Below are 27,622 nucleotides of genomic sequence, written 5' to 3'. Positions count from 1 at the left end.
GCAGCCCCTGGAGAGCCTCCAGATGTATTCCTTGCACTCAGGGGTGCTCCCAGCTCTCTCTGGGCCCACCCTCCCAGCTTCTCCTCCTAGCTCTGTGCCCTAGGACCCTGGGCTGCATGATTGCCCCAGTGGACTACAGGCATTCTGGCTTCCCCTTGGAGTGGAACCAATGGGAGCAGTAGCAGGAAATTGAAGGGAAGGGGGAATGAAAGGGGTGGGGCACTTATTCCACTAGCTCCCTTCCAGAACCTCCTATCCTGGCTGGCTCCCTGTCCCAGGTTCCAGCTTCTAGTGAGGCAGCTTCCTCCACAGAGCCATCCCTGCCTTTAGGGTCTGACTCTCCTAGCTGATAGCCCTCTGCCCTTGGCTGACCAGGCCCTGGGCTCATCATAGAGTCCAGTTGTCACTACTGTTACCTCCCACATTCTGCCTCCCCCACCCCCAGATGTCCTGATACTCCACCCAAGGCTCTTTGTAAATACTCCCTTTATCAAACTCTCCCAGGATTTTCCTGAATTGAATTTGCATCTATTTCCTTCTGGGATCCTGACTGGTATAAGAATCTTTGTTCTCTGTTGTACTCCCAAATCTGACTTTGTAGCTCCCAGTCCCTTGGGACAGCTAGGTCAGGAGGTTAGTATCCAGGAACTCCAGTCAGGGCCCACTCTCTGGCTTCTTGCAGAAGTCGGACCCTCCCTCATGTTTTCCCAAAGATGTCCACTGGAGCCTCTGTTTACAGCTAACTGGGAAACAGGGACCTAGATGTTGTATCTTTTCCTTTCAGCTTCAGGGCCTGATGGAGGCAAGCTGGTTTCCTCAGTCAGCACCTCAGCGCCAGAGAGATCCCCTTTGATCAGGTGACTAGGTAATCAGATAAGCAGAGAATCAGATAACTAGGCAACCAGGTGAGTAGACAGTAAGGCAGATAGACCTGTGGACAGCACTTGCTGAAGAGCTCTTCCTTTTCTAGTATTCTCATCCTATCTGCTCCTCTTCCTGTTAGTCCCCTAGCTTACCATTGACCTAAACCAATCAGCCAATCAGTCTTAATCAAAGCTGATCTCAGGACCTTTCTTACCAAGAAGAGATTCTTTCTTGCTGGACCTGCTGAGGGATAATGAGGTCTGGACCTCCTGACCTTAAATCCAGGACAGAGGCCAACCAGGAAGACAGCAGGGCTGAAAAGTAGATATTGAGCCCCATTCCTGAAGCTGGTTACTCTAGAAACTTTCAATTATATGAACAAAGAGGATTCCCTTTTTGCTTAAAGTCAGTTTATGTGGAGTGTAATAATAAGAAATACACGTATTTCGTGTTTGTCTCCATTCTTGGCACAGAGTATCTCGAAACCCTTCGAATTTCTTAGGTGATAGGAGTGTCTTTTGTTATTTGTAATGAGTCCTACTGATCATACTTGCGTGTATGCTAATGAGGTGATTTGGGGGGCTGGTCCCTATATAGTCTCTGGATGGGCTTCCCAAACTCCTAGGAGTTTCTTCATCTGGTTGCTAATCTGTATCTCTTCTATTAACCTGGTAATGAAAGTATAAATAAATATTTCCCTGAATCTGTGAGGCACCCTAGCAAATTACTGGAGCTGAGGAGGGGGTGTGGAGAGCCCTGATTTATAGCTGGTCAGTCTGAAGTAGGGGTGGCCTGGACTTGTGATTGGTCCTTGAGGTGAGGAGCAGTCTATTTGCCCCTAGCTTTATTGGGATGTAATTGACATATAACATTGTTTAAGTGGTATACATTGTGTTCATTTGATACACTTATATACAGCAAAATGATTATCACCCTAGTTGGTTTCTACTGCCATCTTGCTACAGAATTACCTTTTTTTTTTTTTTGGTGATCAGGACTTTTAAGGTTTACTTTCTTAGCTCCATAAGTGAGATCATACAGTATTTGCTTTTGTAGGGCTTATTTCACTTAGCGTGATGTCCTCAAGTTTCAACCAAGTTGTTGCAAATGGCAGGATTTCCTTCTTTCTCATGAGCTGAGCAGTATTCCATTTTACACACACACACACACACACACACACACACACACATCCCACATCTTCCTTATCCATTCATCTGTTAACAGACACTCCTGTTCTTTCCATATCTTGGCTATTGTGAATCATAGTGAAGTCAGAGGTGCAGATAATCTCTTGGAGATCCTATTTGCATTTTGTTTGGATACTTCCCCAGAAGTGGCCTTACTGGATCAGGTGATAGTTCCCTTTTAATATTTTTATTAATTAAATATGTTTTATTAATTTAATTTGCATATTAAAATTATTTATAAATAATTAACGATAATTATTATGAATATTTATATATATCATGTATAAATATAAATGATTTAGAAATAAAAGTTATTTATACATAATTAAGTAGAATTATGTATAAATAATTAAATATAAATAAAATAAGATTTAATTTATAAATTAAAATTATAAATATAAAATGATAAAATAATAAATTAATAAATTATTAATTTTGTGTTGATAAAAATGAAATTTTAATAATTAACATTGTGAATTGGGTACTAGTTTTTACCTGTGGGGTCTGAGGCTACCCCCAGGTAGAGAGGATCAGAATGGAGTTAAATTTTAGGACAACCCAGTTGGAGGCCACTGGAGAAATTAATTGCATTGCCCTGGGGGCAACCCCATGCATCTGGTTTGTGAAGTGTTTTGTGTGAGAGTGTCCAGAGGGCTTCCCAGACCCTGCAAAGGCTAAGAGCACTGGCTGGGGTGGGGGATCCACAGATGCTTTGTGTCACTGGCCTGCCATTGAGTGTGAGAGGGATCAGGAGAGAACGGCCCACACAACAGGCCTCTCTTTGCTTGTGAGAGTCACTTGGGAGGCCTGGGATCAAACCTGAGTTTCCTTCTTGCGAGCTGGGTCCATGGATATGTCCCTTCTGCTCTCAGGTCCTGGCTTCTCATGGGTAGCTGTGGGAAGAACTTCTTGGCCTGCTTTGCCGCTGAAGGAGAGCACCATTCCCTGGGGGCCATTGGTGGGATGTGAAGGCCTGGAAGCTGCTCTCAGAGCCCAAGTCCTCGTGGCCTTCAGGAGAGAAGCCAGGGCTCCCTGTCCCTATTCTTCATTCAGAAAGCTCAGGCTCCCAGCGAGGGTAAGAGCCTCCTGCCGTGGCAGCTAAGCCTTCTCCACTGGGGACCTCTCCCGCTTTCTCTTTGTGCTTCCCTCAAACCCTGCCCGGAACTGGTGTAGCACAGGGAGCTGAACACATGTTAATGCCATTTTATCAGGAAAGCCCATCTGTTCTCACAACTCAGCCTTTAAGGGCTTGGGATCGCTTGTCCTGAATGCTTAGAGCTGTGCTTCTCAAAGAATGGACTTCAGACCGGAAGGGAACTTGTTAAAATGCACATTCTCAGGCCCCACACCATACTTGGGTGGGGGGCAGCAATGTGTGTTTGCAGGAGACCCCCCCCCAGCCCCGCCCTCTCCCCTGCCCCCAGAATGCTTGCTCAAGTGTGAGAAGCTCTTGGAGCTGCAGTGAAAACAGCATGCAGCCATTGCTGGTCCCCAAGGGGTAGGAGGGGAGGATCTGGTACCTGCTTAGATCTCTTGGATGTGCAGGTAACCCATCGCCTCCCCTGCCCCCCACCAGTGGGCCGCAGCCAAGGACTGATGGTTGAGATGTTACAGCCTGACCCTTTATCTCAAGGTGGGACATACTGGTGGGAATTACTCTCCAGATCCCCTCTGTGAATTGGGTCAAGGCTTTAATGGTTAGACTTTAATCGCACCAAGTTGCTACTTATCCCAAATGCCTAGAGCTGTCATTGGTGCAACAGGTATGAGTGACCCCGTGACACTCTGATGTAGAAAGAAAATGTCTGTTGACTTGCTTTGGAAAAATAAAAATAAACTTGGCTCCAAGGCCTTGCCTACCAAGATGACTATGCTGGGTTCCTGTCCCCTGCAAGCTGGTTCCAAGTCAGTCAGGAGGGCCTTCTGCAGTCCTAGGAGCTGCCCTTCCCCACCCCCCTACCCACATCTCAAGTGCTGCTGAGCACCACTGCGGGGAGGGGGCCATTTTCCTCCTGGTCTCAAAGACTCAGCTTGATTGCAAAGAATCTGTCCTCAGTCAAGACATCACAGGGACATGTTTCCCAGGGAAATTAAAAACAACGACAACAACAACAACAACAAAAATGGCGATTATTCTCTTCCCCCACTGCCCTTCCTGAGAGGAGGGAGAAGAAAATGTTTACTTGCTGTCTTCAATGAGGGAAAACTAAACCAAACCAAACCAAACCAAACCAAAGGCAGGGCATGAATTAGCTTCCCCAGTGGGTATCAGAGCAGAAGGCGTGCGTGCATGTGTGCGAGTGTGCATGCAGAGGTGCGTGTGTATGTGTGTGTGTGCAGGGATGTGTTTTCAGGTGTGTACTTAGAGGTGCATTTACATGCTTGAGCCTGGGACTCGGGTTCCATTACAGAAAGATAGTAACCAAGGCCAGAAGTCCCATCACGGCCCATCACCCACTCTACTAAACCCCCAGAAGGTGTCAGTCATGCCCTCCGTGTCGTGTTGTTTCTTCCCAGGGCCTCCTGACTGCTGACTGCTACCGCTCTCACCTGCTACCCTGTAGGAGCCCCCTGGGAGCATGGCAGCTGTTGCTGGACAGGACAGTGCGATGACCTGTCTGGGCTCCAGCACCTCTCTGCTTTGGGACGGCAGGGGTCTAACATCCTGAGTTGGGAGTAAAACCAGCAAAACCTGGGTTATTTTCACCCTAAACATATCCAGAGGCCTGGGGGTGACAGAGAAAAGGAATTTAGTTGAACAAAAATAAAAAAGATCAGACAGAAATATAGGAAAACATTTAGAGTCTCTTTTTCCCTGGGATCGGGGCTTCTGGGTGCTGTCTAGTCATGGCTTTGCTTTTATTTGCATTTAGACTTTCTAAAACCAGGATGAATTATGTGTACAATTAAAAATGAAACCACAAAATAATGACAAACACCCCCACCTCCCTTCCTTGAGTGCCAGCTTCCTTTCCTACCCCCCCATTATCAGAGGAAAGCTTTTACTTCCTCAACTTGGTCTTACGCAAACCTCTCCGTACACAGAAAGAAATGGGAAGACTAGTATAGCAAACACCCATCCAGTGTGCAATATACCCCTCCACCTAAGTTCAAAAGTGCTAATTTTTTAAATCTTTTCTTTATTTGTACGTAGATACGTTTTTCTGAAACATTTGTAAGTAAATTGTGATGTGTTTCAACTCTGAACACATCTGAATACATCATCTACATTTCAAGATTCCAAAGACTCTAGGCACCAGTTTCATGTGGAATGTCCCACAATCTGGTTCAGCGACTGTCACCCTCCATCCTCAGCCTATTTGGCTCCACAGGATGTTTCTCTGGACTGCTTCCCCTGTCCAGATTGGCTGCAGATTCAGGGTCTATTGGAAGCCCCACCTCCTCCACAAAGCCTTCCCTGGAGTTACCAAATAGACCCTGTTCTGTTATTGAGCTCTTCGTCCAACATTTCACGAGTAGAACAGTTCAGCCCGAGACCCAGTCCTGTTCTCTGGGAGCCTGCGGTCCCAAGCAAAGGGCAGGTAACAGGCAATTAGGCAGTGGGTGCTGTGGGACGCTCTAGGACTTGGTGCTGGGGGAGGAGTCCAGGGAGGGGAGCCTCCCAGAGGCTGGGAGTGGTCAGAGAGGGTATTTCAGAGAGATGGAGGGCATCCAAGCTGAGCCCTGAAAGATCCATGGGGAGGATGGGGAGCCAGGCACAGGTCAGGATAGGCAGAAGTCGTCTTGGTTAGATGCTCACATTAGAAAAATTTCTCTGCCCACCTAGTCAAAAATACTGTTTGAATACATGAGCCACAGAAGAGAGAATGGGTTAGAGAAGGACAGAACTGGAAGTATTACAGTCATCCAGGGGTTAGTCGAAGAGTGGACCTGAGTAGATGGATATGAGGGTGTTGGAGAGGTCCACGCGGCAGGGGCTGGGTTTGAGTAGATGTGGGAGGGTGAGCAGGGAGATAAGTCAAACTGGATAAAGCATACACACTTCTGGCTTGAGCAGCTGCACCGATATTATGCCTTTGATGAGTCAGGTAATTTAAAAAAAGAAATAAGATTTTATGGGTGGGTGGGTGGGGAAATGAGCTTCCTTTCGCGTGTGTTTTGTTTGAAGTTCCTGAGGCTCATCCAAGCGGAGACATCTGATAGTCGGGAGTTTATATGAAAGGTCAGGGGACTCATCTAGACGGCGGGTACAGATTTGTGGGGCTCCAGCAAATGCATGGCTAGTGAAGCATGCTTAGGAAGAAAGGGCGTCTGCAGAGAAGTGGGCTGAGCCCTGCACTCAGAGGAACTGCCACATTTAAGAGTTAGAAGGAAGGGACTGAAAAGGAGTGGCCAGAAAGGTAAAGAAGAAAGCCAGACCCTGGTGCCAAGGAACCCAAGAGGCTGCCAAGGAAGGAGGAAGTGGCTAGTGGGTCGGATGATCCTGAGGGTAAGTCAGACGAGGATGTGCAAAGGTCCTCTGAGGATGTTATCAATGAAGAACAGTTTCCACCAAGCAATAGGGGCAGAAGTAAGAGCTCTAGGGGCTGGAGTGCTAAGGACAATTAAGGCAGGGAGATGCCTTAATTAAGGCAGGGAAATGTAGGGTTTGCTCCTTGAGTGATAGGGAGGAGTTGAGAGTGGGGCTGGATGGGTAGAGAGGAAGGGCTAGAGATCCCTTGAAAGGGGTCTTCTGTTCTCCACTGTCCCTTAGTAAGTGGCTGGGGAGAAGGGAAGCTCTGATGGGACATGGAGGGGGGAGGATGTGGCAATTGCCAAATAAACACACCATCCAGGGAAGCCAGCCAAGGCTGGGCCCAGAATATCTGGAACGGAACCCATCTTCCTTCTGAAGCAGGAAGTGGTGCTGGGAGCCGAGTTGACCGTGGAATTTCCGAGCTGTGAGGATATTACCGGTGAATGCTTTTTATTTATTTATTTTTTCATTCATGAAAAAGAGTTGGAATTAAGTGACACCACCCCCCCCAACATTCCCTCCCACAGAGGAAGCGCTTAATTTAGCCTAATGTTCCCAGTTGAAAAATATCCTTGAGGTCTGGAGACGTTTGCTGGCTTGTTTGTCACCCTTGAATATGGCAGGATGTTAATGCCTATGGTAGGATCGGTCTCTTTGTGTCTCGATTTTAGCGGAGAGAATAGGTGGCACCATCCCAACGTCAGTGCCAAGGGGAAGTCCTGTGAGACCACCTACACAGGATGTGGGGAGAGGTGTCAAACACCAGCTTTGGGAACCTTAGATGACCCTCCCCATGCTGGCCCATCGAAAAGGGTTGGTGAGGCGAGAGAGAGAGAGTAGAAGATTAGAATTTCTTTGCAGGCGCTCGTGCTAGGGGTTCTATCTCCCTTGGGATGAGGGAGAGTGGCGTTTCCCTTTATCTAGGGTCAGATGACAGGGGCCTGAATGATACTACTCAGAGAGCTTAATATATGCTCTTGGAACTTGTAGAGCACGGTAGACTGGCCTTCGCACCACCCAAGAGATTTGATTTGTAAAAGGACTGTGCCTAGAACTGATTATCTGTGATCTAAATGGGAATGTGCTTGTATGGGGAGTAGCTGTAGCCCCAGGGGTGGTGGGTTAAAGGAGCTAGGTGGGTTAAAGGAAGCAAAGAGGATTGTTTGGATCCCTCCCCAAGGGGTCACCTGGCATGAGGGGTGACACCAGCATGAGGACCCTGGAGGTGGGCCATCCCAGATACCTATTAAAAGGGTTTATAAGAGATGTATCCTTGAGAGGCGGTTTTTAAAAGGCATCCTAAGGAAGAGATAGGCCAGGATCCAAGGCTTTCTCAAGCATATATGGGAAGGGTGTTGGCTGTCCAATGGGCATCTGTCCAACAGTGAAGATCAGAATACAGCTATTGCTCTCCTATCTGTGATACTGTAATTTATCTTAGGAAATATATATTTAGTCTTTGTTCCTGGTTTCTGGCACAAAGCTCCTGAAATCCTTGGGATTTCTTAAGTGATAAGAGTAATACAGGCATCTTGATATTCTTAATAAAGCCATTTCAATCTCACCTGAGTTTATGTTAAGTGAGGTTTGGAAAGGCCCAAGGGTGGGAGCTGGTTGCCAGGGAACCTACCGTGAGATTAGAGGACAGGAACTTTCAGTTCCTGCTCCCCACCACACCCCACCCACCAAGTATTTCCAGGGAGGGGAGAGGGACTGCAGATGGAGTTCAATCACCAATGGCCAATGATTTATTCAATCAGGTCTACGTAACAAAGCCTCCATAAACCCCCAAAAGGACAGGGGTGGGAGGATTTCTGGGTTGATTAACACACGGAGGTGTTGGGAGAATTCGTGCTTGAAGAGGGCTTGGAAGCTTCACACTCTTTCCTCCATACCTTATCTATGCATGCCTCTCTTCCATCTGATTGTTCCTGAGTATATCCTTTTTTAATAAGCTGGTAATATAGTGAGTAAAATGTTTCTGAGTTCTGTGAGTTGTCCTAGCAGACTAATCAAACCCAAGGAGGGGGCCATAGAACCTCCAACCTATATATTTCCACAGAAGGGGCACTTGGGTGACTCAGTTAAGTGTCCCAACTCTTGATTTTTGGCTCAGGTCATGATCTCAGGGCGTTGGACTCCATGCTAAGTGTAGAGCCTGCTTAGGATTCTTTCTCTCCCTCCTCTCTGCCCCTCTCCCAAGACATTCTCGCTCTTTCTTTTCAAAAAAAAAAAAAAAAAAAAAGACACACAGAGGACAACCTGGAAGAGAGAGCAAGAGAGCACAAGCAGGGGGAGCAGTAGAGGGAAAGGGAGAAGCAGGCTCCTCGCTGAGCAGGGAGCCCGACATGGGGCTCCATCCCAGGACACTGGGATTATGACCTGAGCTGAAGGCAGACACTTACCGGACTGAGCCACCAGGTGCCCCATAGAGAGGACAACCTGGACTCTTAGTTGGCATTGGTATCTGAAGTGGCCAGTGGGATGGGGTGGGGAGGTCAGTCTTGTGGGGGTTGAGCCTTTAACATGTGGGATCTGATGCTATTTCCAGGTAGATAGTGTCAGAATTGAGTTGAATTGTGGGACACCTGGTCAGCGTCCTCTAAGAATTGGAGAATTCATTGGTAGTGTTGGGAAAAAACACACATTGGAACATCGAAGTCTATTATTTCATTTGCCCTTAAGGCAGTTACCATCAAATTGAATAAAAAGTTACGAGTTTTCAAATGTAAAAACAAAACAAGAACAAAAACAAAAACAAAACATAACAAAAAAAGATGGGGGCACCTGGGTGGCTCAGTTGATTAAGCATCTGCCTTTGGCTCAGGTCATGATCTCAGGGTCCTAGGATGGAGCCTCATGTTGGGCTCCTGGCTCACTGGGAAGCCTAGTTCTCCCTTTCCCTCTGCTGCTCCCCCTGTTTGTGCTCTCTCTCAAATAAATAAAATCTTTAAAAAATATATGTTCTTTAGGTAAGGTTACTTGAGCATCAAAATGGATGTGGATAAATACAGCTGAAGCCTTCTCGGGGTTTGAAGAGGCTGGACTACGAAAGAAACTCCAAGCCTGTTCTAAAACCCTTAAAACAACCTGAACCAGGTTTGTGACAAAACAAACAAACAAACCTGAAGCCAGCTTTGAAAGCTCTGTAGAGCCCTGGTCTTCGTGCAAATGCTTGAAAGTCCACTTTTTAACTGAAAAGAACTGATCTCCAAGGGGGCAATGTCAGGACCAAGGAGGAAATAGACCAGAACCAAATAAGCCAACCAAAAATCTCATGTCATTGTCAGGGCAGCGAGTCTCATGACTCTTCCCCTTGAGCTCCCCACTCTGTGAGGCTTGATCATAGCTTGAATCATTGACTACTGGGCAGGTTCCCTACTCTCCCATTTTTCAAAGGAGAGCTTTTGTCATCATTACCCCGTTTCCACTCCAGCATTGTCTATAGCCCCATGTGTGTTGGGGAACAGATAACATTTGTTTTATCAGCCACTGAACACAGAGAAGTGTATCAAGGCCTGATGGAGAAAGCAGGACGTCTTGTAGGGTTCCTGACTTTTGAGCTGGAGTCATTCATTGGATAGGGTTTGGGGGTCATCTCCCTTGGGGTAGGGCAAGAGATTTTCTATGTGTGGATACAAGGGTTTGCATGGCAGAAGTGGTGGACTGTTAAAAAGATTACTAGATATATCCCATCTTCTCTATTTTCCTTTTATTTTATGGCAGTGGAAGGTTTTTCTAGGTACTTGGTTACTGGCCAGGACCCCATTTCCCAGATTCCTCTGTAGCTGGATGTAGCTATGTAGCCGAGCCTATGAAATACAAATGGAAGTGATGTATACAATTCCCTGGTTGTACTCTTAAAAGGACATCTGCTTAGTCTTCATTTCTGAAATGACTTTTTATTTTTACTCAAAATTCTCTAAGTGCTGCACCTTATTTCTAATTTTTTCTATTGTGATTTATGTAGCTATTTCATATCTTATAAAATCTCATTATCTTTTAGCTCATTTTGGTATAGAAGATTACATTTTATTTTATTTTATTTTTAAATTTATTTATTTGACAGACAGAGATCACAGAGAAGCAGGCAGAGAGAGAGGAGGAAGCAGGCTCCCTGCTGAGCAGAGAGCCCTATGCGGGGCTTGATCCCAGGATCATGACCTGAGCCGAAGGCAAAGGCTTTAGCCCACTGAGCCACCCAGGCACCCCTAGAAGATTACATTTTAAAATTTGTTTTGTGGGCACAGCTTTCTGGCTCATGTTCATTGTCTATGAAGACGTTATTTTGCTCCTTATCTCCTTCTTTCTTATAATAACATCATATGGGATTTGGCCTTGATATTTTTCTATTGGTTATTTCTATGTCGAGTTAGTTTTCCTGAACTTTTAGAAGAAGGTTAGCCAGGACTTCCAGTACAAATAAGAGCAAATGACAGTGGGTTTCCTTGTCTTACTATAGCATTTTTAGAGTAAAAATGTAACACTTCTCTCTTTAGTATTTTTTCTTTTTTTAAATTTAAATGCAATTAGTCAACATATAGTACATCATTAGTTTTTGATGCAGTGTTCAATGATTCATGAGTTGTGTATAAGTATGTTCTTTATTCTATTTTTTAATTTAATTTAATTTTTAAAAATATTTTATTTATTTATTTGTGTGAGAGAGAGAGAGAGAGAATGCATGAGCATGAGCAGAGGGAGGGGCAGAGGGAGAGGCAGGCTCTCGCTGAGCAAGGAGCCCAATGCAGGACTCAATCCCAGGACCCTGGGATCATGATCTGAACCGAAGGCAGATGCTTAACTGACTGAGCCACCCAGGTGTCCCTAAGTATGTTTTTTAAAAAGGATGTTGGTGGATATCATTTAGCAGGTTTAGGAAGTTCCATTCTGTTTCTAGACATTTAAGAATTTTAATTTTTAATGGACATGATTTAAAAAATTACTTTTCCATTTGAGATCATCTTGTGTATTTTTGAAATTTAATATTGAGGTGAGCAATATATATTAATGTTGAACTGTTTCTGAATTCTGGAGGTAAATCTAATGAGGGTACAATGTGTTGTTGTCTTAAATACATTCTTGTACATGGTTTGTAGAATTTTGTTTTGAACTCTTATATCTATGCTTATAAGTGATACTGGTCTGTGATACTTCTTTCTCATTTTATTCTTGTTTGGTTTGGGTATCAAACCCAAAAAGGTTTTTCTGACTTCATAAAATGACTTGGGACATGTTCTTTTTTATTTTCTGGAAGAGTTTGCTTGTGATTGGAATGATATATTCCTTGAATGCTTTGAAGAAACTGCCTATAAAACCATCAGAGCTCCTTTTTAAGGGGATAGGTTTTCAAACATTTGATTATATTTTTCAAGTGTTTATGGAATTATTTATCTTTTTTATTTCTCCTTGAGTCAGTTTTGGATACATATATTTTCTAGGGAGTTATGCATTTCATCTAAGTTTTTAAGTTTAGTAGCAAAAAACTTCACAGTTTATAGCTGTTTACAGTTTAAATATTTGTATTTTCTATTATTAGGCATCTTTTAAAATTTTTAATATTTTTAGGTTGTACCTTCTTATATGTTAAAAATATTCTTGTGATATATAATATATTCTTATAATATAGATGATATATATCATAAAAGACTATCATATATATATTTTATACATATAAAATATATTTTATTTACATATCATATATATATGTGTACTTAATTCCCAAATTTTATTATTTCATTCCTTCTGTTTTTCCAGATTTATTCTATTATTTTCCCCTCATGTTTACTGTTGACTGATAAGCTCAATAATTTTCAGCCTTTCTTCTTTTCTAATATTATCCTTTATTGTTATATGCCAATCAAATGTCATGTTTCCTAGAAGTAGAGCCTGAGAAGGGAATTCTTGCATGTATGATTTATTGAGAGAGGAGAGGGCTTTCAGAATAAGGGAGCTGAGGGAAGCTGGCTATGGTAGAGGGAGGAGCTAAGCAAGAATATGATCTCAGCTGGAGCCCATCCAGGTCTGATCCATGGGGAGCTCTGAAGCATGAATGGACACAGAATTGGTCCCACTCTGAGGCAAGTGGGCTGAACTTTTATACTCTTACCCAATCAGTAATTGACTAAGACTGCTGTTAGGAGTGGGAGGGAGGGCAAATCTTCCACGTGGAGATGGCTCCCATCAACTGAGGGCAATTCTCTATAGAAGGGGCAGCCATGAGCTGCTGACAGGCACATTTACCATTAAGTGTGAAAAAGCATTATGTCTAAAAAACATACATATCTTAATTAAAAAGCAGTTTATTGCTAAAAATGCTAACCATCATCTGAGCTTTCAGTGAGTTATAATCTTTGCTGGTAGAGGGTTTTGCCTCAGTAAATGGCTACTGACTGATGAGGATGGTGGTTGCTGACGTTTGGGGTGGGTGTGGCAATTTCTTTCTGTTTTTATTGAAGTACAGTTGACATACAATGTTGTATTTGTTTCAGGTGTACGACATAGTGATTTGACATTTTATACTCACCGTAATAAGTGTAGGCAATTTCTTAAAATAAGACAACATTGAAGTTTGCTACTTGATTGACTCTTCCTTTCATGAACGTCATGAGCCATGTTTTTTGATACAATTCACACACAGTAGAACTTCTTTCAAAATTGGAGTCAATCTTCTCAAACCCAGATGCTGCTTTATCAACTAAGTTTATGTAATATTGTAAACTCTTTGCTGTCATTTCAACAATCTTCACAGCATCTTCACCAGGAGTAGCTTCCTTCTCGTGAAACCACTTTCTTTGCTCATCCATAAGAAGCAACTCTTCATCCATTAAAGTTTTATCATGATATGGCAGCAATTCAGTCACATCTCCAGGTTTCACTCTAATTCTAGTTCGCTAGCTAATTTTACTATCTCTGCAGCTACTTTCTCCACTGAAGTCTTGAGTCCCTCAAAGTTGTCCATAACGGTTGGAATCAACTTCTTCCTAACTTCCATTAACATTGATATTTTGACCTCTTTCTATGAATCATGAATGTTCTTAATGGTACCTTGAATGGTAAATCCTTCCCAGAATGTTTTCAATTTACTTTGTCTGGATCCATCAGATTGATCATTATCTATGGTGGTTATGGTCTTACAAAATGTATTTCTTTTTTTCTTTTTTTAGAGAAAGAGAGAGAGAAAGTGGCAGGGGGCAGGGGGAGAGAAAGAATCTTTTTTTTTTTTTTTTTTTTAAAGAGCTGAGAGGGAGAAGAGGGCAGAGGGACTATTTATTTATTTATTTTAAAGGTTTTATTATTTATTTGACAGACAGAGATCACAAGGAGGCAGAGAGGCAGGCAGAGAGAGAGGAGGAAGCAGGCTCCCTGCCGAGCAGAGAGCCTGATGCGGGGCTCGATCCCAGGACCCTGAGATCATGACCTGAACTGAAGGCAGAGGCTTTAAACCACTGAGCCATCTGGGCACCCTGAGAGTGAGAGAATCTTAAGAAGACTCCACGCTGAGCTCAGAGACCAATGTGGGGCTTGATCTCACAATCCTAAGATTATGACCTTAGCCAAAATCAAGAGTCAGATGCTTATTGAACTGAGCTACCCAGGCGCCCCCAAAATGTATTTCTTAAATCTAAGACTTAGAAGTCAAAATTACTCCCCAATCTATGGGCTGCAGAAGGATGCTGTGTTAGCAGGCATGAAAACAACATAAATCTTGAGTATCTCCATCAGAATTCTTGGGTGACCAGGTGCATTTTCAATGAGCAGTAATATTTTGAAAGATATATATCTTTCAAAAAAGAAAAAAAATATATATTTTCTTTTTTCCCCTTAACAGTGGTTCTCAACAGTTGATGTAAAATATCCAGTATACCATGTTGTAAACAGATTTGCTGTCATCTAGGCTTTGATATTCCATTTATAGAGCACAGGCAGAGTAGATTTAGTGTAATTCTTAGGGGCCCTAGGATTTTGGGGATGTTCATGACTATTGGCTTTAACTTCAAGCCACCTGATGCATCAGCCTGTAACAAGAGAGTCAGCCTGTCCTTTGAAACTTGGAAGCCAGGCATCGCCTTCTCTTCTTCAGCTATGAAAGTCCTAGATGGCATCTTCTTCCAGTAGAAAGCTGTTTCATCTACATCGAAAGTCTGGTGTTTAGTGCAACCACCTTCATTCTTAGCAAGGTCTTCTGGATAACTTGCTACAGCTTCTACATCTGCACTTGACACATCACCTTGCACTTTGATGTTGTCGGGTGCTTTTTTCTTAAACCTCATGAACCAACCTCTGATAGTTTCATTCTTTTCTTCTGCAGCTTTCTTACCTCTCTCAGCCTTCACAGAATTGAAGAGAGTCAGGACCTTGCCCTAGAGTAGGCTTCGGCTTCAGGGAATGTTGCGGCTGTTTTGATTTTCCATATGGACCACTCAAATGTTCTTAATAACAGCATCAAAGCTGTTTCCCTTTCTGATCATTTGTGTGTCACTGGAGGTAGCACTTTTAATTTCCTTTGGGAACTTTTCTTTTGTGCTCATGACTTGGCTAACTCTTTGGCACAAGTGACCCAGCTTCCAGCCTATCTTGGCTCTTGACCTACCTTCCTCACTGAGCTTAATCATTTCTGGGTTTTGATTTAAAATGAGACATGTGCTATTCTTCCTTTCATTTGAGCACTTGGAGGCCATTTCGGAGTTAGTAATTGGCCTACTTTCAATATTGTTGTGTTTCAGGGAATAGGGAGGCCTGAGGAGAGGAAGAGAGATAGGGGAATGACTGGTGGGTGGAGCAGTCAGAACTCACAACATTTATTAAGCTTGTTGTCTTATGTGGGGCATGGTTTGTGGTGTTCCTAAACAGTTACAGTAGTTAACATCAAAGAGAACTGATCATATCATATCATATCATATTGTATTACATTATACATATGATAATTAAAAAGTGAGATATTGCAGGAATTACCAAAATGTGACACAGAGACATGAAGTAAGCAAATGTTGGGAAAATGGTGCTGATAGACCTGTCCAGTGGAGGGTTGTCACAAACCTTCAATTTTTAAAAGACACAATATCTATGAAGTGTAATTAAATGAAATCTGTCTGTACATGATGTTGGAGGAATTTCTGTAATTTTATTTTTTCTCACAAATCAACAAGGAGGGACTTTATGACATAAAATAAAGATACCCATAAGTAGGTAAAGCCGTGTCATGGCCCAAAAGCTTGCCTGTCACTCACCATGCAATGCAACTCAAAGCAGGAGAAAATCCCAAACCCCTCAAATTGAACAAAAGACATTTCAAAAACAAGAGGCTGGTGTGATGGGTGGATCATGTGGGAGCTATTGCTGAAGCTCTGAAAATCAGTTTCCCCAAAGCTTTTTGCTGATTTTGAACAGAAGCAGTTTAATTTCTAGTGATGTGATTCAATCAGGGAAAAATGAAACAGTGATTTTAGGCAAGTAGGGAATGATGACAATATCACACATTCTTTAAAAACCTCAAAATCATACTGTCCATTCTAAAAGCACTAAAGAAATTAATATCATATGCGCAGGTTTCCAAAATAATGTAATCACTTTGATGATATATGTGGCTGCCACTAACCCCAAAGAGGCCATAATATTTAATGGGAATAAGGTGTTCATATTTTAATTTTCAAACCAGAATACTTATGAGAGTAAAAGAGGGGGTGTGGATATGGATAACAGAGACTGTCCCAAGTAAATTGGGTCACCCTGATTTTAAATTATAAAGCAATTTCTAAGAGTGGTATTTTCCCCAGAGATGTTATTGTGGCTGCATACTATAATGGGTAGATTCTGGCTGAACCAATGGAGGATTACCTAGTAGGCATTTAGAATAGACCTCAGGAGCCATTGGCAACCAGTCTACCCAGTGCAATACCCTTTTTTTTTAAAGTAATTTTTAAAAAAGATTTTATTTATTTATTTGACAGAGAGAGACACAGTGTGAGTGGGAACACAAACAGAGAGAGAAGGAGAAGGAGGCTTCCCACTGAGCAGAGAGCCTGATGTGAGACTCAACCCCAGGACACTGGGATCATGACCCGAGCTGAAGGCAGACGCTTAATGACTGAGCCACCTGGGCGCCCCAATACATTACTCTTGATACATGTTTTGGGCATTTATTTGAATGGTGAGATAATAAGTCAAGAGACAAAAAGAGGGAAAATACAAAGAGAGGTCCAGAAAGTGAGAGTACACAGTGAGAAGTTCTAATATATATTTAATCAAAGTTTCAGAAGTTGAAGAGCAAGAGAGACAAGGACAGAGGCAATGCTTGAAGAGATAATAGCTGAAAAATTTCTGAAACAATTGAAAGATACCAACCCACAGATTCAAGAAGATAAATTCTAGACTTGACATAAAAAGAAATCTACACTTAGCTACAGAGGGCCAAAGATACAGAGAAAAATCTAAAAAGCAGCCAAAGAGGGCAGAAAAGGACATAAATTTTAGTTAGCTGGTAATGGAAATGAGAAGAAAGTGAAACGGTATTTTCACTGTGTTGGGGAAAAAAAATCCATGTAATTCTATACCCAGATAAAACATCTTTTAAGAAAGGTGAAATAAAGGCATTTCCATTAAATGTAAAGTCTAAATTCTGAGTTTATCCCCAGCCAAGCTTATTAACAATTGTTCAGTAAGTGCTTTAGGTAGAAGGAAAATGAACTCAGATGAAAGGGCTGAGAAGCAAAAATAGGCAAAGAGCAAAAGAAAGAAAATAAATAAATAAATAAAGAAAGAAAGAAAGAAAAAGAAAAGTAAACAAGTTTATGTATTTTTCCACTATATTCACTTTCTAACACCAGACACATTCCCTTTTCCTGGCTCCGCCATTTGCCCAATTCTCAAGAGCTTCTGAGTGGAAAACAAAACCCTGCTACCAAATGCTTTAGGAGGTTGAGAAAAAGTAATTTCAATGCCAGTGTATTTGGTACCATTAGAAAGACCATGACAACCTTTATTTTGAAATATGTGATGGAAGCCATGAGAGAAAAATACAGCTTAAAGGAAACACATGAATGGATCATTTCAAGGCTCTTCTCCTGATCAAAAAGTGGAATATAAAGAGAAGTCTCAATTCAATGATAAAACAAACAACTCAATAAAAAACGGGCAAGGATTTGAACAGATGCTTCACAAAAGAAGATATACAGGTGATAAAAAAGCACATGACAAGATGCTCAACATCATTAGCCATTGTGGAAGAGTAGATTAAAACTACTATTGAGATGTTATGACGCTATAGTCATATGATCCAGTGATCCAACTTCTAAGTATTTATGCAAATGAAATAAAAACTTATGTCCACATATAAATCTATATGCAAATGTTTATAACAGTTTTATTCATAGTCTCCCAATAAGTAATAACCCATATGTCCTTCAACTAGTGAACAATAAAATCTGGTATATCCATATAATGGAATACTACTCAGCAATGAAAAGGAATGAAGTACTAATATACACAACATAGATGAATTTCAGATGCATTAGGCTAAATGAAAGAAGCCAGACTCAAAAAGCTACATACTGTGTGATTCCATTTATTCCAGAAGAGGCAAAATTGTGGGGACAGAAAACAAACAAATGGTTTTCAGAGGCTGGAGAAGGGGGAGGGATTAACTATCAAGGGACATGAGGGAATATTTTGGGGTAATAGAACTGTTTTATATATCAACTGTGGTGCCAATAACATAACTTACATGTGTCTCAAAACTTGCAGAACTGTATCTAACAAGGGTAAGCATTCCTGGATGTATTTTATACCTTACAAAAAACCAAAAGAAAAAATTGAGACATCCTCAGGGTATTTGATAATCTCATTTACTTTGACATGGAAGTAGATACGCTCATTACACACTTGTGTGCAATCCCCCACCCCCAACACACACCAAAAACATTCGTTGTTGTTATGTCAAATTTCCAGAACCATTTCCCCAGCCTTCTCTCTCCTTTTTGGCAGATGACTTTTTCACCTACTTTACCAAGAAGGACTGGATTAGGTGAATACATCTAACCTTTCTCTCCTCCTCTTCAAATGTTCTCTCCTTATTCATATGATGAAACAGACAGCCTCTAAACATCTCAGGGCATTTGCATTTTAGTATGGAAAGTAATTTTCAAATTGTTAAAAAGTACAGGGGCACCAATGTGTCTCAGTTAGTTAAGCATCAGACTTTTGATCTCAGCTCCGGTCATGATCTCAGGGTCATGAGTTCAAGCCCTGCACTAGGCTCCATGTTGGGTATGGAGCCTACTTAGAAAGAAAGAAAGAAAGAAAGAAAGAAAGAAAGAAAGAAAGAAAGAAAGAATAAACTTACCAAAAAATAGAATAAGCTCACCAAAGAGTATAATGATTTGGTGGTATGATGAGACACTGACACCCCTTTTTGTTTTGAGATGGTTTGAAGACCAATTAACCATTTAGGTTGAGTGAAAGAAGCCAATCTTAATACTATACTATTGTATACTAATATGATCTATATGCTGTATGATTCCCACTATATGACATTCTAAAAAAGGCAAAACTATAGAGACAGTAAAAAGATCAGTGGTTTCCAGGAGCTTGTGGGGAAAGAGAGGGGAAGAAGTTGGAGCATAGGGAATTTTTAGGACAGTGAGACTGTTATTCTGTATGATACCACAATGGTGGATACGTGTCATTATACATTTGTCAAACCATAAAATGTACAACACCAGGAGTGAATCTTAATGTAAACTATAGATTTAGTTAATAGTAATGCATCAATATTGGCTCATCAATGAAAACAAATGTACCACATTGAAGACAATGAAAACAAATGTACCACAATAATGCAAAATGTTCAAAATTGGGACAATTTTGGGAAAAATTGGGAGGAAGGGTGAAAGGGTATATGGAAACTGTATGTTTTGCTCAATTTTCCCTTTAAATCTAAAACTGTTAAAAAGTCCACTAATTTTTTATTTTTATTTTTTTAAACTTATTTACTCATTTATTTGACAGACTGAGATCACAAGTAGGCAGAGAGGCAGGCAGATAGAGAGGAGGAAGCAGGCTCCCTGCTGAGCAGAGAGCCCGATGTGAGGCTCGATCCCAGGACCCTGGGATAATGACCTGAGCTGAAGGCAGAGGCTTTAACCCCCTGAGCCACCCAGGCGCCCCTCCACTAATTTTTTAAGAAGTGATGCAGGAGAGTGAACTTTAGATGTGAAAATTTAGGAATACCTAACCAATTTTATGTTCCTTGATATGTCCTTCTTATTTATGCACAAGAATCATAAGCCATAATCCTTTGACCCCAAGATAGTTTTGAAAAGTCTCTGAATCAGGTTGTATCTTAAAATTGATGATATTTTAAATTCCAGGAAATATGGTATGACAAAATAGACATCTAAAGAGGTCTCAAGGAGGCCTTTTAATAAGTATTAAATAAAAATCTAATGCTCAACGTCTCGGGAAATACAAATCAAAACCACCATAAGATACCACCTCATACCTGTCAGAATGGCAAAAATAAACACAGGAAACAACAGATGTTGGTGAGGATGTGGAGAAAGAGGAACTCTCTTACACCATTGGTGAGAATGCAAACTGGTGCAGCCACTCTGGAGAATAGTATAGAGGTTCCTCAAAAAGTTAAAAATAGAGCTGTCCTACTATCTAGCAATTGCACTACTAGGTATTCACCCAAAGGATACAAAAATACAGATTGGAAGTCGTATATGTACCCTGAAATTTATAGCAGCCTTATCAATAATAGCCATGTTATGGAAAGATCCCCAGTGTCTATTGACTGATGAATGGATAAAGAAGATGTGATCTCTATCTCTATCTCTATCTATATCTACGTTACTCAGCCATCCAAAAGATGAAATCTTGCCATTTGCAATGATATGGATGAGCTAGAGTGTATGATGCTAAGTGAAATAAGTCAGTTGGAGAAAGATAAATATTATATGATTTCACTTGTATATGGAATTTAGGAAACAAAACAGATGAATATAGAGGAAGGGAAAAAAAAAAGAGGGAAACAAGCCATTAGAGAGAGAGAGAGAGCGCGTGCGGGCGCGGGCGTGGGGGAGGGGCAGAGGGAGAGGGAGAGGGAGAGAGAGAATCTTAGCAGACTCCACTTTCAGCTCGGGGTCTGACATGGGGCTGAATCCCACGACCCTGAGATCACAACTGAGCCAAACTCAAGAGTCCAATGCTTAATGAACTGAGCCACCCTGGTGCCCCTATAAGAGACTCTTAAGGTCAGAGAGCAAACTGAGGGTTGATGGAGGGAGGTGGGTGGGTGATGGGCTATATCGGCAATGGGTATTAAGGAGGGTACTTGTTATGAGCAATGGGTGTTATATGTAAGTGACGAATAATTAAAAAATAAAAATAGATTAGGAGAAATAAAAATCCAAGATTAGAAAGTGTTGCATCGTAGTCTAATTGTCAGTGTTTTTCTTTTTAAGTGGGGCTTAAAATAATAGTGCATCTTACAACGGATGGTGTCTCAGGCTAGACGAGATATAGATTAAGTGAGCACTGTAAAAATTGGCTAGATGATGTATATTTAATTTATCTATTGTTGCCTCTGAAGGTGGGCGTTAAAAGGAGATTACAATTTGAATTCTAGTGCTTTATTTCTTGTATTTGAAAATGACAAAGCAACTGACATGAAATGTTAACAAAGATAAATCTGAGAACTAAGAGCATAGCCTTACGTCTTTTTCAGCTATTTTATTTTATATATTTAAAAATTTTATACAGCAAAACAAATCGCTGAAAAAAAAATCAAAGAACACCTCAGAAACCTTCTCAGAGCTGGCCAACTGCCAATTTATTTGTTGGGGAGTTTTCTCGGGGCATTGGGGGATGGTAGAAACAGAGGGAAGAAATTGTCAGCAGGCAGACACCAAAAGACAAATATTCCATTTACATGAGGTACATTCCATAGTCAAATTCATAGAGACAGAAAGAATAGTGGTTACCACTGGCTGAGTGTGGTGGGGGAATAATGTTAAATAATATTATTTAATGGGTACAGAGTTGCAGTTTGGAATGATGGAAAAGTTCTGGAAATGAATAGTGGTGATGGTTGCACAACACTGGGAACATACTTAAAACCACCAAATGGTACACTTAAAGATGATGAATTTTCTGCTATATACCCTCTCCTCCAACCAGGGTAGGGGAAAACAAGAGTTTTGTTTGGGCATGTTGGGTTTGAGATGCTAAAGGTAGTTGGATAAAATCCAAGCTCAAGGGAGGGACTGATCATGAGCTGTAGACACAGACTCAGCAGACAGCATGTTGACACCACGAGGCTAGAGAAAGGGGGGGGGGAGACCAGGGCCCTCCAACCCTCCAAGAAGTGGGGCCAAAGAAGCCATGAGCAAAAGGTTTTCCCAGTAAGAGGCAGCAGTCAGTGGTCTCAAAGGTTTCTGAGAGACCGACTGAGGTGAGGCCTGGGATCTGGTAATGTGGGAGTGCTGGGTTCCAGTGGAGTACTAAGTACTAAGTATTAAGTACTAAGTAAGGGGGAGAGACTCAAGTGGGTCAGGAAGGAGAAAGTGGCTATGGGAACTATCCCCAATATTTTGAAGAAATTTTGCTGTGAATATTAGGGAGATGGGGGATAGTTAGAGGCAGATGAGGTGGCCTAGGGTAGCTCACTCCCTGTTTAAAAAAAAAAAATTGTATTTATTTTAGAGAGAGAGAGAGTGAGATTAGGGGAAGGAGCAGAAGGAGAGGGAGAGAACCTCAAGCTGACTCTGCTAAGTATGGAGCCTGACACAGGGCTTGATCTCATGACATCCAGATCATGACCAGACCCGAAACCAAGAGCTAGACGTTCAGCCCACTGAGCCACCCAGGTGCCCCTCACCCACCACCCCGAGCCCCCATTTTTAATAGATGAGAGATTCTAGAAAATGTTTGTATGCTTATGGGAATGATCCACTCTTCCCATTAGAGGGGGTAAGGAAAGGCATAGGAGAGGATAGAGAACTGAAGGAGGAGGGACATGGGTGGCATGAATGGCCTGAGGTGGGAGCAGACACTCCATTCTTGAGGAGCATGGGTGAGAGAGTGGGCGGTGGGGCTGAAGTTTGGTGGTGGGAAGGCGATGGGGTCAGCTTTCTGAGCTGAGCTGGGCCCACGCGGGGCTGCTAGAAGTCTGGGCACAGAGAACTTGTGAACAAGTCGTGGCAGAGGTGGGAAAGGCAACACCCTCCCTCAGGAAGTGCCATGGATCTACCCGGCAAGGCAGAGTGCCCTGTGGAGCCCTGAGGTCCAGACATCAGTGGAAACCAGTGACAAGGAGGTGTGGAGTGACTTTCCCTGGCAGGGAGCTCAGGCAGGTGGGCCTCACACACTCCTGGACCAGCAGCAGGAGCATCACCTGGGAACCTGTTAAAATGCAAATGACCTGACCCACCCCCAAATGCAAATAACCACCCCAACCCCACTGAGTCAAACACACGGGGGTGGGGCCCTACCCACCTTTGTACCCACCTGTGTTTGTCACAAGCTCTCCAGGTGATTCTGAGAGTTTGAGAAGCTCAGAACTAGCGTAAAGGAGCCAAGGGGACCTGGGGATGACCTGCCACTCGGAGGTGATGGCGGGCAAACATTTCTAGTGCTGTGAGCTCCCTGATGGATCTGGAAGCAAGCCCTGGAGACTGACAGGACTGGAAGGCCCTTTAAAGGAACTCTGGGCTTTCTAATGGGTGATTATTTCACAAGACAAACATCTTTCAAGTGTACTTTTTTTGGAGTCTATATTTGAATATTGAGTTTCCTGTCCACGGTGGTTTGAAAGGACCCCGGACTCTCTCTCTCTCTCTCCAGAACCTTCTTGGGGCCTGCTCCATCTTTCCACATGGCTCCATTGCAGTTTTCAGTTCCGTGGGGAAAACAACAGCCATTCCCCCATATGTGAGGCCTCTTCCTTTCCTGACGAAATAGAGACAAGGATGAGTCAGCCTCTCCCAACCTCCAGGATCTCCAGTCGTCCCAGTGACTCAGAGGATGGTCTGTTTCGTGGGTAAGTGCTCCTCCCAGGAAGTTGGCAGCCCTAGCCACCCCCTACCTCAGTCACCCCCCCTCCCCCCCAGGGCTTCCATCAAGACACATTACTAGCGAGACCCGGTGGCGGTTGGGGCAGGCCAAGAAAGGTCAGCCATAAGTGGACCAGGAAAGAGGGTGGGAGCTGAAAGGCTACGATGCAGGAGGCTAAATTTGTTTCTCATTTGGGGGTGACCTTGGATGGATCCATAAAGGGCTCAGTGTTTCTTTTCTTTTCTTTTTTTTAAAAGATTTTATTTGTTATTTGACAGAGACAGAGATCACAAGTAGGCAGAGCAGCAGGCAGAGAGAGAGAGGGGGAAGCAGGCTCCCTGCTGAGCAGAGAGCCTGATGCGGGGCTTGATTCCAGGACCTTGAGATCATGACCTGAGCCGAAGGCAGAGGCTTAACCCACTGAGCCACCCAAGCGCTCCAAGGGCTCAGTGTTTCTATTTGAAAATGGGAAAAATCGTACATCCTACGATGTGGGACTTGGTAGTGGCCCAAAAAGAGAGAAGATGAGCCTCTTGGAATATATCTGACTGGAGACATACTTTGGAACTTTTCTGTGCAAAAGAGAGGGAGCCCTGGGGATGGTTTATCCTTGAGGATGTCTTAGGACAAGCTACCATCTGAGCAGGGCCTGTAGGAGGGTGCGGAGGCCTCCATGGGAGGAGGACGGGAGGTCAGAGTTGGGGTGACTAGTCCAAGGCAGGGGAACTTGGCAAGTAGGGGCACCTTGGGGGGCACAAAGCAGCTGATAGAAACAGCAATCCCCAAACTGTGGGTTTGGTGGTGCCCGTGTTGCTGGGTCTGTGACTCTTCTCCTTCACCCCTGTGTCCATCAGTGTCTCTCTCTCTCTGTCTCCTTCCCCTTCTCTCCTATGTCACAGAGAATAGTGAAGCCTCCTCTTCCCACGGGTTCTGTGTTTTCTTTCCTGTTTAGATGGTGACTGGCATCTATCTGTTTATGGAGTCAGCAATCAATCCATCCTGTTTACTTGTCGCTGACACAGTGCGTTGTGGTCAGTGAGGCTGTCCACAGCCCCCCAGGGTGGGGTGGGGACCAGGATGTTGACACATACACACACACACACACACACACAGGCACACACATTCAACCATGACCAGGTCAATTGGCTTCACCAGAACCAGGAGGTCCTGGTCTGTTCTGCTCCGATGTCTGGGATGCTGTGGGCAGTCAGCTGGGCCAAGGTCATCTCCCCCTGCTGCTGAGCTCCATGGCCAGCATGCTTGGCCCAAACTCAGGGCTCAGGAACAATCTCCTGACTGCAACTGAGTGCCCAAAGCACAGTTCCTCAAGGGTTTTGTGGGGTGTAGGGGTCTTAGAAGCGAGAAGGACAGTGCCGAGAGAAATAATGTCAGAAGGCAGCTTACTTATCATGCCCATTTCTACATGAAGGAATTAGGAGCAGAGAAGGTAAAGGAATTGTGGATTGGGTCACCATTTACCGCATTCCTTCTGCTCCCCTCTCCTGCTTGGGCCCCTCCTTCCTAATTCATGTGACTTGAGACCCACACTTAAGTTTGTTTTTCTTGGTTTCCCCAAATCCAGTGCAGTGGCACTGGTCAGGGTTAGACTGGAGATTGACGAGGTTTCCTGGGGTTTGTGGTGTGAGTGGGGAGAGCAGCAGGGGTCAGGCCAGACCTGTGGGGAGACAGAGGGGGGTGGTGATGGGCATTTAAATCGAGGTCTGGAGGACCCAAGCCTAAGAAAATGATGCCCCCTGTTTTCAAGGTGCTGGCCCAGGACCTGACTTCTAAACTCTGAGCATAGGGCCCAAGCACGCAAAGATTGTCAAACAAAAAACCAAGGAACAAACAAAATCCACATAAGCCAAGAGTCTAGGCGGATGCCCTTTGATGCTTCCAGAGGATTCTCGGAATTCCTGAGGTCATCTGGAGCTCACCAGGGTCTGCCTCATGGCCTGACTGTACACTGTACACCTACTAGACAGACCTGGGCTTAGGGGAGGGCGGGGGGCTCAGCAGTGCCACTCACTCTCAGGGCGTGTGACTGGGGCCCATGCTTCTGGGAACAAATGATTCCTTGTTTGTCTGAGATTCAGACTGAACTGAGTGCCCTGTATTTTTCTTTGCTAAATCTGCCAACCCTTTTAAGCCCTCCAAACGTTGGTCCCCACCCTCAACTCCTACCTAGAGGCCATCAGTAGCAAACTCTGCAATATTCTGAAGTCTGGGATTTCACCTCAAAAATTCACGTAAAGTTTAAGCCCACCTGTCTGTTTCTACCCTTGTTTTGCTCTAAAACGGCTATTAAATTATCCTAGTTAAAAAGCAAACCTCTCCCATGTACTCACGCTGGATTTTGGGTTAGTTAAGGTCCTGCTCAGCCTGTCAGTCGGCTTTCCAGTGGATGGAAGGAACACTGGGGACCGTCTGCCCTTGGCAATGGTGAGTAAGGAAAAGAAGGGCAGGAGAGTGAGATTTTCAAAAGGGGATTTGTCCAATTTAAAGAACTCCATTTTTTGCCTCCCTATGCTGCCTTTTCAAGATGTCTTTCACAACATGGGAATCACTTTTTAAAAACATTTGATTCCCTTACATGGTAGGATAAAGAGTGGGCAAGCAGAAAGCCGGAGCCTCTAGAAATGTGGAGAGGAGGCAAGACAGTACATGCCCCCTGAGAACAGTGAGGGGTGCTTTTAGAGCAGTGGCTACACAGTGGGATGGCTAGGGTGCCCAGGTTTTCCCCAGACCCCTTACTTCAGAGCCTTTCAGTTCAGGGGTAGGGGGTGGGGGTGGGGGAGGACCTGGGCATCAGTGCTTTCAAAAGCTTCCCAAGATATCCTAGTGTGTGTTGAGACTCCTACCATTTCTCTGGAGATCTGACACTCAAAGTGAGGTCTGAGGACCGGGGGCAGCAGTTCCAGCTAAATCTCAAGCCCCACCCCAGACCTGCTGAATCAGAACCTGCATTTTCACGAGGTCTCCAGGGGCTTGGCGTGCCATCTGAGAAGACCTGCTAGAGCACACCTGTTGGGAACCTCAGCTTGATGGGGGTGGTCACAGCAGCAGCTGGCTTTCTTCAGGGGGACCTGAGGGCCACTCCTGCTAGTCTGTCTATCAGAGCCCACTGCACGGTCTCCTGCTCCTGGGTGTCTACAGTTGTAGGCTTACCCACACCGATGGAACTTGTATTCTGTGCCTGGGTCTGTTCATGTCTTTTCATCGATACATCCTTGTTCCATTGGGACAACTGTATGGTAGCCAAAGTTTTTGGCTGAAGAACAGGGACTCCTATCCTGGCGGAGAAACCTAAAGACGCCGGTCAGGATCTGTGGAGAGGACAGGCAGAAGCATACAGTGTGGCCTTGACTTCAGACGCAGTATTCACGTACTGCAAGGTTATGTAGGTCTGGTTTTAAGCCATGTAGTCTCTTGTTGTTTAATTCATTCTTCAGTCAGTTGGAATTGATGTAACTTTCAAAAAGCCTGGGTAGGCGAGATTCTTCTTTGTCTCTATCAGTTGGCTATTGTCGCAACGGTGCTGTGTAACAACCACGAGACCTCAGTGGCATACAACAATTAGTATTCATTTCTCATGGGTATGTGTGTTGCCTGGGATGACTCTGCTGAGGTCCTGTGTCTACAAGTTGGCTGGGGCATTTGCTGATCTAGGCTTGGATCAGATAGGTGCTTCGAGATATGGTCTAGGAGAGTCTGAGTGCTGGTCTGCTGCTTGAGTGTTCATTCTGCAGTCCTGGGCTGAAGGGCAGTGGCTATGCAGGGGAATGTTTCTAATGAAGGTGGAGGTGGAACCATGCAGGAACTCTTCAAGTGGAGGCTCCAAACAGACCTATTACCACTTCTACTTGATTTTACTCAAGCCTGACATTGGTGGGTGGGAAAATATACTCCACCTGAGTTGTGACAAGAATATGGAGGCAAAATACTACATAAGGAAGTGAATTGTGGCCAGTAGGTCAACCCACTGTATCTTCCAACCTGGAATGATATTTCCTTGGGGATATATGACCCATCCATTCCA

At 43.6% G+C, this 27,622-nt stretch overlaps 1 long non-coding RNA gene across 1 annotated transcript in view; it reads left to right on the top strand.

Annotated features, from left to right (window-relative positions):
- Positions 1–27,622, top strand: part of LOC132008112 (uncharacterized) — a 63,538-nt gene that overhangs the window by 34,477 nt on the left and 1,439 nt on the right. Inside the window, exon 3 of the long non-coding RNA XR_009401546.1 lies at positions 23,374–23,569. This is a non-coding gene — a long non-coding RNA (uncharacterized LOC132008112). The remainder of the gene's footprint in view (positions 1–23,373; positions 23,570–27,622) is intronic.

The sequence above is a fragment of the Mustela nigripes genome, unplaced genomic scaffold, assembly GCF_022355385.1.
Source record: "Mustela nigripes isolate SB6536 unplaced genomic scaffold, MUSNIG.SB6536 HiC_scaffold_75, whole genome shotgun sequence".
NCBI classification, from domain to species: Eukaryota; Metazoa; Chordata; class Mammalia; order Carnivora; family Mustelidae; genus Mustela; species Mustela nigripes.
Note: the sequence above shows the minus strand (reverse complement) of the source record. Positions and strands in the feature narration are given on the sequence as shown.